This window comes from Tachypleus tridentatus, chromosome 4 (assembly GCF_004210375.1).
Source record: "Tachypleus tridentatus isolate NWPU-2018 chromosome 4, ASM421037v1, whole genome shotgun sequence".
In the NCBI taxonomy this organism is placed as follows: Eukaryota; Metazoa; Arthropoda; class Merostomata; order Xiphosura; family Limulidae; genus Tachypleus; species Tachypleus tridentatus.
The window spans coordinates 22,881,325-22,893,407 of NC_134828.1; the positions used below are offsets into that span (position 1 = coordinate 22,881,325).

The 12,083-nt window shown below is 36.8% G+C and overlaps 1 protein-coding gene across 5 annotated transcripts in view; it reads right to left on the minus strand.

Moving 5' to 3' along the window:
* Positions 1-12,083, minus strand: part of LOC143248658 (VWFA and cache domain-containing protein 1-like) — a 51,421-nt gene that overhangs the window by 33,087 nt on the left and 6,251 nt on the right. The window lies entirely within an intron of this gene.

The following is a 12,083-nucleotide window of genomic DNA, read 5'->3' on the forward strand; positions in this document are numbered from 1 at the left end:
TTGTTGGTGCTAATCTAATCTCCTTGGCTACATATAAAATAATATCTATATTTTTCATTCCTTTGGAGCCTATATCTATTGTCATCTTTCAATTATGTTTTGACACCTGGACCAATAGATGAAATGTCTTTGGCGTTTAAATATATTGTATGTTCTCATTGGTCATAAATATAACCACGTAACATGCAAATTTGTTTAAAGTGCCAGATGAAAACAAGAGTATGTCAGCTTCCTACACACACACACACACATGAATATTAATACTCACAGGACATGTATACACTGCCCATATGACTTTTTCTGAAGTTCACACAATAATCTGTTGTTGTTTTTTTCAAATTAAAGCACAGCTACGTTATTGATTCAAATACAATTTTTCTTATATTTTGGTGATCCTACAAAGACTGAAAAAAAAAATCTTTGAAATATGTGTTAAAAGGTGAGACCTTTCTCGAAGTCCATCGACATAATAACAAATGAGTCGTATTTACGAACTTGTGTAATTGGCTTTATTACAAAGTCCGTCAACCGACCTGCATTCGGACACGCCACGCTTTAGGGCCGTGTAATAACAATGTTGGCACGCATGGCGGCAGAATTAGAGGAGCCAGCGAGAATTATGGACCAGTAAGAAGGGTCTAAGAACCAATCGTATGACGGAAAATATAATGAAGTATGAAGGTCACCATCGTACCCTACAATCAACGTCCTCTGCGGGAAAGAAAGAGGCTCTTTCACAGCATCGCCTTGATCTTCTGTCATGCACAGTTCCTGAACGTGGTTTCCGACTCACTGCAGTGGGAGGGAAGTCTCAATTTGACACATACAACCAGAACAGAGGCTCTTTCGAATTGTTCCCATCTTTCTAATTATATAGTAAAGAAGAGACCATGCGAAGTCGGCACGGTTTTTTTCCCAATAGTTAAAACATGGCATACTTAACGCACCTAACTCATTGTATGCTATCAAAGATTCATAACACTTTGATAGATAGAAGTAAAATAAAAAATAAAAAAGATGTTTCTAAGGTATAATTTTGGGAAATCTTGACATTGTACGGTTGTAGCTTTAACTGAAAACTCCTGTTTGTTTCGAAGGATGAGACGACGTTTCGGTTTTTATTCCGAGGTTTTAGTGCTGAAACCGAAACGTCGTCTCACTCCAGACACACAAGTCCACAAACTGACTAAAGCGTTAAAAGAGTAACATAATCTATGACTTTAGGGTCTTCAAATAAAATACTTCTATGAAACATTTAAAGTTTTTAACAGTTGTGTTTTAATATCAGACAACATTACAATAGGAATAATGAAACCAACTGGTTTTAGATAAGTCTCCACACAGTATAAACAGTTTGGAAGTACATTCTAAACAAGCCACGTTTTAAGCTCAATATACCCTTAACGACAGATGAAAGGATTTCGAAAAGTCATTTTGGAAAAAAAAAAAAAATTGTTTATACGATATTACGAATAAATTGGAAAGGAAATGCATGCACAAGTAACCTCAAGAGCGAAAAAAAAATGTAATAAACAAGTGTAAACAACAAATACTGATTATAACAACACGACATAATGGTAAAACAAATGTAGACAACAAATACTGGTTATAACAACACGACATAATGGTTTGTTTGCTCGTTCTTGAGTGAAAAGTTTCACAATAGGCTATCTGTGCTATTGCCCAATGTGAGTATCGAGCCCCTATTTTTAAATCTTTAAAACAGTAAGGTTATCGCTGAGTCATCGGGGAAAGTATAGGATGGTTAAGGACACCGTGTGATGCTTAAAGCCTAGAACCACTAAGCAGAAGTGAAAAAATGTGAAGGTATCAAAAAAATAAAAGCTAACAATATAAAAAACGAAAATAAAATGACTAAAACCGGTTGTGAAACGCTTTTGAAATGGAATAAGTTGGTTTTGTTGTTAGGCGCAAAGCTACACAATGAGCTATCTGTGTTGAGAAGTAGTTCGGCGCCCTTCAAAAACCTGAGAAAAAAACCCTGAAACAGTTGCAGCTATTCAACTCAGTGGCCTGAATCTACCGAACTGTTCAAACTGTTCACGATCTATCAGTGCTCGCTCTAAAGTTTAAATGTTTTATTTTAAACGTAATTTCCGTATTCTTCCAACAATGTAATATTTTCCAAATTCTTTGTAGTTCGTTATTTGTTTTAAGTGTGTGATATTCTCGTGGGCAGAGATGTACATAAAAGGAAAAGTGTAAAGCACATAATTCGCACGCATTTATCTTTTGTACGTGTGTGTTTTGTTATAGCAAAGCCACATCGGGCTATCTGCTGACTCCACCGAGGGGAATCGAACACCTGATTTTAGCGTTGAAAGTCCGTATACTTACCACTATACCAGCGGGGGGACCGTATATTTTGTAATTTATTGTACACATGCATCCATCCATGTGGAATGTGAAATAACATCATTCTTCCGAACATGAAGTGTTAATGATAAATCACAAAATTCGCAAGTCAATAATATAAAACTTACCATACTACCATGAACGTACAAACAGAATGTTGATGTTACAGCAAGCAGATTTTAACGATATATATATGTGTGTGTGTGTGTGTGTTTTCTTATAGCAAAGCCACATTAAACTATCTGATGAGTCCACCGAGGGGTATCGAACCCCTGAGTTCAGATAAGTGTGTGTGTGTGTGTGTGTATTTTCTTATAGCAAAGCCACATTAAACTATATGATGAATCCACGGAGGGGTATCGAACCCCTGAGTTCAGATATGTAAGTGCCAAAAACAAGAACGAGTTTGTATCTTGATTTTTAATGGTTAATTTTCATAAAAACCATATTAGTACTGTCGCACTATTTCCTCCTCACGAAAGACTTTCATGTATTGGCAAAATAATTAAAAATTATTAATTTAAAAAGGTGGAACAGGGATCATCCAAAAAGTACAGAAGCATGTTAAATCAAATTGCAATGGCTGTATTTTTAAGCCTACAACTATAAGTCTAAATGCATGCAAAGTAGACAACAGCGAAACACTTATCGTAAGTCGCCAATTTTCAACATTTACAAAGACTACCAACGATTTACAAACAGCAATGGCTGTATGTTTTGTTTTGTTTTGTTTTTTTAAACTCTTGGGCTACTCTTTTACCAATAAATAGTGGAATTGACAGTCACATTATAACGCCCCCACTACTGGCAGGGCGAGCATGTTTGGTGCAACCGGGATTCGAACCCGCGACCCTCGGATTACGAGTCGAACGCCTTAACATGATTAGCCATGCCGGGCCAGTAGCTGTATGAACTAGTACCATATGCAATGGTAGTAAATACTGAATACCCACTCACGACTTCAGCTAAGCATAGGAAACAACAGCAAAAAATCACTACCATCGTCTGAGAACGGAAATCTACCATGGTAATTGTCCATTGTTAAAAACTTGCTGAAATCGTCGCAGAATTCCACGAAGAGACAACAAACTTGAGTAACGATGAACAATAGCGACTCCAGTAATGACATCTAGCAGGAAAATTGAGAACCAATTAACGCACACAATACGAAAATTACAAATTTTTTTGATGGCGGGAAGAGGACGGCCGAGAAAAATTTGCAGCGTGACAAAATTAAAAAGGTTTAATTGAGTGCAAACTACTTTCTCAGTATGCTGCAAAATTCCTGTGCAATCCTATACTATAATAGATATCACTTGGAATAATTTTATAGTGGAGTTATCATAAACAGTTGTTTTGAATTTCGCACAAAGCTACTCGAGGGCTATCTGCACTAGCCGTCCCTAATTTAGCAGTGTAAGACAAGAGGGAAGGCAGCTGGTCATCACCACCCTCCGCCAACTCTTGGGCTACTCATTTACTAACGAATAGTGGGATTGACCGTGACTTTATAACGCCACCACGGTTGAAACGGCGAGCATGTTTGGTGTGACGGGGATTCGAACCTGCGACCCTCTGATTACGAGTCGAGTGACTTAACCACCAGGCCATGTTAGACCCATAGGTATTTGTAGCTTGAACAAACTGTTAGCAGTAGATCTTCAAGCTTGTTTCCTTACTGTTTTGTGATCCCGGTTTTTAACTTCTAAATTATAAATTTTTAACTACCTTGTACGTTGGCTTTTTTAGGGCATTGAGCAAGCATATGCCTCGGGCAAGGCAAACCCCACTAAGCGCTTATTATAACATTTAACTAGAAGAAAAGCAGCGTTTTCAAATAAAATAAACATGTTTAAAAATCGCTTTAAATAAAGCTTCGTGACTTTTAACGTACAGAATTACCTACTGAACAAGGTGGCTTTGTGCTTGAGGTTTAGTGCAAACACGCATCGAGTACATAGGAGCTCATAACATGGTATCTTTTGTGCATTTATAACCACATAAATCAACTTTCAATAACAATAATCAACTTTAAATAGGTCACGGACATTTACAGCATATACTATAATATCTGTCTAGGTTTCGGTACGAAAATAATCATTCGATTTTGTTTTAGGTTAGAAAAAATCTTACGAACAAATAATAATCAAATTTCGATTTTGTCTAACGACAGTGAAATTACTTTCGTTGCTTATTATTGTTTTGGTGCTCTCAACTATTGAAAAGTAGGGTTGAGTGTTAATCCACGATGACGAGAAAACTCTATGTAGAGGAGCGAACAACGTTTCGACGATGACCGAAGAAGGTCGAAACGTTGTTCGCTCCTCTACGGTGAGCTTTCTCTATCTACACCAGCCGTTTTTACATGTATAAAGGGTTGAGTATTGTTTAAGAAAAGTCTGTTCTTTATAGTTTTTTTTGTTCGAATATTCTGTTAGAGTTTTGAGAAAGTTCCTGTACGATATGGTTCATAATGAACATATAGTGATACAAAAAAAAAAAAAAAAGAGAAACATATACTGGGTATAGTCTTCAAGTATATTTACTAAAAACCTAAACTTAAACACGCAACTCGCATTTCAGATACATATTTATGTATCAGATCCATGACTTGTTTGCCTACCAAGAATACTATTTTTAAAACAAACAAACCTCGTAGTGACAAATATGGATATATGTATGAATTACAATACCAACCACCTTATCTTTATATTTAATAAATTATGTTTACATCATTCGTGAATCGACTCAAAACATGGGTAAAGATGCCAGTCATGAGTGACAGCGATAACTGATTTTTCATGTCGAAAACGCGGCAAAGCTTATCACTGGCGAAAATAAACAAACAAAATTTAAAAGCTTGGCTTTCAATTGAAACGAATCAGTCAATAAACTTCAAAGAAGGTGAGATAACACGTGCGAGTCGATCGACCCACTGGAACTGTTTAATTATTTGGTAAAGGTGTAGTTTGTTTATTCGACAACGACTGTCCTATAGCGATATTTGCATACATTGTGGATTTTGGTGAAACTGAAAAGAAAGCCGTCGTACAATTCGAAATAACTTAACGCAAGGCTAAGCGGTAAGATCACAAAATCTTAAAGTCTGCAGGGCCAGATCTGATTGGCTGTCTCTGTTCGCTGAAGGCAGTAACCGAAGCGGAAAAACCGCTTCTTATTTTTCACGTACACGCATCAGTATACAAAGTTTCAAGCATGGTTTGATAATATATGGAGACTGACTGGCTGTCTCCATATTAACATCTACCTATTACAACATAAACACGATTAAAAAAAACAACACGACAACAAACTTGTCTCCGACATGAAAGTTACCGAAAATACTTTTCTAACATAACTACTTTCGTCAATAGTACAGCGGAACTTTTGTGTTAAACCTTCAACAAAAGCAAGGAACACAATTATTAAAGAAAACGTTCTGAAGGTCTTTCATACGAGTCTAATCTGACCCGAGTTGTTTTTGTACATGCTCAAGTACATATGAATTGACAAGTACTACAATTAAAAAAAGCTTTAATCGGGTGTTACTTTTCCGATAATCGTTAACACAATGCTACATCACCCACTAGGGTTTTTCGAAATGTTTACTATTATGGTACTTTTAATTTTTAACAGCATCATGTATTCTTCGCTTTCTAGTAGTTTGTTTGTTTTGAATTTCGCGCATAGCTACACAAGGGCTATCTATCTGCGCTAGCCGTCCGTAATTTAGCAGTGTAAGACTAGAGGGAAGGCAGCTAGTCATCACCATCCACCGCCAACTCTTGGGCTACTCTCTCACCAACGAATAGTGGGATTGACTGTCACCTGATAACGCCTCCACGGCTGAAAGGGCGAGCATATTTGGTGTGACGGAGATTCGAACGTGCAACCTTCAGATTACCAGTCCAACGCCTTAACCCACCTGGCCATGCAGGGCCTCTCTAGTAGTTAAAGTTGAAATTTCTTTCATTTCTATACAATACATTGGCCAAGCGTGTTAAGGCGTGCGACTCGTAATCTGAGGGTCGCGGGTTCACATCCCCATCGCGCCAAGCATGCTCGCCATTTCAGCTGTGGGGGCGTTATAATTTGACAGTCAATCTCACTATTCGTTGGTAAAAGTGTAGCCCAAGAGTTGGCGGTGGGGGGTGATGACTAGCTGCTTTCCCTCTAATCTTACACTGCTAAATTAGGGACGGCTAGCGCAGAGAGCCCTCGAGTAGCTTTGTGCGAAATTAAAAAACAACAATTTTTCATACGTTTTCATCACTGAAAGCGTTCAAGTCCGAAGTGATGCACATTGACGTGAAGAGCATTAAAAGTGCACGAGCGTAGTTATAAAAGAAACATTTTTTAAACATTGTACAAAGTTATTTTTAAGGGTGGGAAAAGAGGGTGTCAGAGAAAACTATGGGTTGTCTCTCGTACATATCGCGTTAAAAAAAATTCATAATTCCTATGCAGTTGATCTTATAACCGCTTCTGAAATCTAAAACTAAACTTTTTGTGTATTATCACTTGTGTCTTTTTTACACCTTTGTACAGTCCTATAAGATCATATGTTCCATTTATTTTTAAAACTGACAATTTTCTGCCCTATTTGCTCGCAACAAACAAGGTGTTAAATCAGATGTATTTTTCTTAATACAGGGTGTTCGGAAAGTCACTGCGCAGTTTTGTCTGTTAATAAATATACAAGTGCACAGTGACGTTTTAACACCCTTTAGTTGATAATGTTTTATGTATGACAGAGAAAAAAAACTAAATTTTTGGACTTAAAGTAGGAACTTGAGCCAACCCACCCATCCACCCCCTCCTCACCTTACTAAACAGTAAATTTATGCACATAAGTCGAATCTACATAATGTAACTAACCGACAGCTTACGTAATACTTGAAATGTTATAATTTCACATTAATTACGTTTTTCCTTGTTAGGTTGAAACAAAACTGTCATTTCTCAATGGTATAAATAACGAATAGTAAAAACGCAGGGGTGTAGTTTTTTTTACACTCGATGGGGGGATGATTTTTGCAAGCACTTATGTGAACTGTTCAATTTGCAAATTGGTAATCTCTAATTACGTGAACCTGAAAGCTGTAGACATGCAGTCACAGAGTAATCTTATTGCCACGATACTTGCATGTATACTTAGGCCTACTGATTGATACTTAACGAACTATCGCTTAGATCGAAAAGATTAGAAGCACGCCTATATTAAAGATGTACATTTCGGCTACTGAAAAAGCCTACATCTAGGCCTAATTATGTAATTCGATTGGTACGAACACGAGAATCACAAGAACAAACACACAATTTGTAGGCCTATGATGCAATAAAAGAATTCAACAGACCAAACTGTAGGGGGAGTGTATACCCCCATCCGCACAGGATCTACGCCCCTGGTAAAACGTATACTGTATGAAATTAATTACCGTGTTTCTCCGATAATAAGACCTAGTGAGATTTTTTGGGATAGTTTTAATTTAAGCCCTACCCTTAAAATAAGCCCTAGTTAAGATTGGCAGGAAGAGGAAAGAAATAAAAAATAATAATTTATTAATTAGTTTAATAGTTAGTTAATTAGTTTGTTTAAGTATTAATCAGTTAGTTTAATAGTTTACTAATAGTTTAGTTTAAATGGTTAGTTTAATAGTTTTACTTTGTAACTTCATTTTTTTAATATATCAAAATAAGACATCCCCCGAAAATAAGCCCTAGTGTCATATTTTGGAGTGAAAATTAATATAAGCCCTGTCTTATTTTCGGAGAAACACGGTATTGTTTATTTTAACGGCGGGGAAGTGGAAGATAGTATCAACACCCACAGTCAAATCTCAGCCACTACCAACACACTAATACCTTTCTCAGGACAGGGGTAAGATGGGAGATACAATCTATGAATAAAACGTTAATTAAGGACAAGAAACTGACATTTCTATTTAGTTAAATATTGATTTAAAATGTAGACATACTCTTCTTGATATGTTCGTCCATTCTGTAATTAAACTAGTGGAACAAACAGTAGGTTTTGAACACTGTAATTCCTGAGTTTCTAAATCATAATTATAGATCGCTTTCGTTGTGCACGAAGATTTGCGACAAACACAGTCGTGTTTTTCGTAAAGCCATGTATACTGTGTCCACCATGGGGAATCGAACTCCTAACTTTAGCGTTGTAAATCCGCAGACGTACCGCTTTCTCATATCAGTTCGTCTATCTACTGAAAACCGGACTGATAAAATGTTGCAAAGTAACAAAAACTAAATATGACTCTGTTTGATAAAATGTGGCTAAACTACAAACTTTTTTAAAAATTGGTTACTCACGTTAGATTTAATCACATTACATTAATATTAAATCTAATAAAAATATTAGAAAATTAATGCATGCCCCCCGTTAATACATTAGTACCACAAATACCGTTTTCTCCTATTGAAAATGGGAATGACAAAAAAGTGCCTGTAACATTTTTTTTTCTCCTTTGTGTGCTTCAAAATTTCGCTTTATGGGTTCAAACACCAGGCAATATTCCACCTTTTTATATTCTTTTTTTCTTTTCCACTTATCTTAGTTTCAACTCTGGTGCCATGGTCCACTGCTCCTTCACTCAAGACAAAGAACGAAAAGAAAAAAACAAACCAGTCCGTAATAAAAGTATAATCCACTAATAAGAAATAAACCGCTTAGCAAAGCCCCATACCTAATGAGAGGGCAGTGTACTGTGTGTGCACGCGGTAAACAAGCAACAGAAGGCCGCCTCATCTCACCTTCCAGACCCGAGGGTAAAGAAACGAGCCGGTTTTATGTTGCGTCCTGTCTTCAGGCCAGCTTATTACGGACCCTCATATTTGGTGAGGGTACACATTAAAAGAATGAAACATCCACACCAAAGGGGGGTGAAGTTTCTGAGTGAGTGTGGGAAGTGGAAGTAAACATTAAAAAGTATACATTGATTTCAATGATTTTGTAATGTATCACACCAATACCGATGAAGAAGGGGGGGGGAGGTTACACATGGCAGTTCTTTATTATGGTACGTATTTAAAAGTGTATATCCTGTGAAACTCATGTTCAGAATTTTACCGCTTGAAAAAAAAAATTAAAAAGGGCCATCTAACGCCAATGCAACAAAATTTTCAACAAAGTGTTAAAACTGTTTTAATTTTTAAAAGAACGTAGAAGTGTTTACATACAAACAATATACCTAGCGCGATACAACATCAAAACTTTATTTATGGGATACTTAAAGGGAGCATATGAATGTTGAAAATACAGTAACTTTGTAATTAAACGTACCACAACAAAAGCTATAAAATAACATCAGAACACAAAGTTATGTTGTACATAAATCAGTTTCACTTTAACTATCGTTGGTAAATATCACTTTTTGTTATTTATGCCTAACAATGTTTGTTTTTGAAATTCGCGCAAAGCTACACGACGGCTATCTGCGCTAGCCGTCCCTAAATTAGCAGTGTAAGACTGGAGAAAAGGCAGCTAGACATCACCACCCACCGCCAATTCTCTTGCTGGGCTACTCTTTTACCAACGAACAGTGGGATTGATTGGGACATTATAACGCCCCAACGGCTCAAAGGGCGAGCATGTTTGGTGTGACAGGGATTGGAACCCGCGACCCTCGGATTACGAGTGGAAAGCCTTAAACAACTGGCCATGCCGGGCCACCTGACAATGTAACGACTATGTGACAGCGTGCAGAAGAAGGCTTAGAGATCTCAATTCACATTGGAGAAATTTGAAAAAGTAAAATAACATTAGAATACAGTCTGCATACGACATAATATTGTAGAAGTAATAAAAATTATGTTGTGTTGAAGAACAGAAACAAAAGAAAGGTTGAATACACAAAACCGTACAAAAATCCATACATGAATGTTTCCAAAAAAACTAATTGTTGAATTTTCTTCATATGTATGAATTACGGTTTGAATAAAAGCACTAAACAGAATGGCTAATTCCCACAGATTGTAACTTTGTCTCAGTGTGTATTTCTGTATTCATCCCTAACTTTTCAGTCTTAACTTTTCAAATGTTTTTGTTTCTTCTCTTCTTTTAAACACCGCCATTGAATGGCAGTTGCTCCGGTTACAGCAGTTTTATCTTGACTTGATGAGTTGTCTTGACGGACATCATAAGTTGGTGAAACACTACACTGCTTCTGGTCTCTCCATGTTGAAATGCAACATTTTGTTGGCGTGTATATTATCGCAACAACTTAAAATAACTGGTAAGCTAGCTAGCCCTACTGACGTTAGAAACTGAATAAGCAACAGAACGTTTGACTGTTAGGTTACTCGCTGGGTTTCTAACTTGCGATGGTTTTCAGCTTAATAGCTTCTACAAATCTCGAAAATCTCGGTTAGGTGCTTATAGGAGTCTCTTATATTGTTATAAGAGAGATTTGTGACTCTGATGACCAATATAAAATAATCTGAATTTGTCTTTTTTTTTTTCTCCGTCTGTTCTTATATACTCAGGACTACTCCGTTTCTGTTCTTATAATTTATACTTTTTAACTATACGATTTTATATACTTCTTGCCACTAGTTACACTGCGAACAATCAGTTTTAAATTAAACTCCCAAGTGTTTAGTCATACATTTCATGATAAACAGGCCCGACATAGCCAGGTGAATACGGCACTCGACTCGTAATCCGACGGTCGCAGGTTCGAATCACCGTCACACCAAACGTGCTCGCCCTTTCAGCCGTGGGGACGTTATAAAGTTACGGTCAATCCCACTATTCGTTGGTAAAAGAGTAGCCCAAGAGTTGGCGGTGGGTGGCGATGACTAGCTGCCTTCCATCTAGTCTTACACTGCTAAATTATGGACGGCTAGCGCAGATAGCCCTCGAGTAGCTTCGCGCGAAATTAAAAAAACAACAACAAACAAACAAACAAAAACAGTCGAACTTCTTTGCGGATAGCTTGCTATCTTAGAAAGCCTGTCCTTCGTCAATTATTCTCTAACTAATAAGTTAAAACGTAAAGTGACTTGAAAACTTTAAATTTTAAGATAGTAATTTCTTTTTAGGTATATTATGGTAGGTTAAGTATAGAAATAAGAAACGAAGATTGTTGTTATTGGTTGTTTTTTTTGACACACTGAAAAATATTTTAAAAAATTTTTAACTAACAGTTACCGTCATCAGCCGCTAGTCGGCTCACGTCATTAATAATCTAAAAAAATATATATTTTTATTGTAACAAAAAAAAATCGTTTCTTTTACTTATCTATATAAACACGAAACCACTGTGATAACACGAGCCGATTGCGATGTTTTTACACAAAACACATGCCCAATATACACCGAGTAGGCCTTATTTTGATCGCTTGGCTGTTACTAGGGGGCTTGCTGATAAAACTTTTATGGGAGCAATTTCCTCAATATAGAAGTATACTGCTTATTACTACCCTATGTTTTTAAAAGCGGTCTTTGGTTCTTAGAATGAACGAACGCTTTGAGAATCTGGCAATAAAACTAAAGCCAAAGGCCTTTATCTAGAGGTGGGGTTGTTTGAAGCAGCCGTTCCCAGTTTAAGTACAGTTAGCACGTACACTAGCTTGGTTACCAGATGGCTTCAACATTACACAAAGGTACCGATTCTGTTAAGGGGTTGTTGCTTAATTTATTTTACGGAGAAATAATTATATCTGATTCTTCGAATAGCGCACAG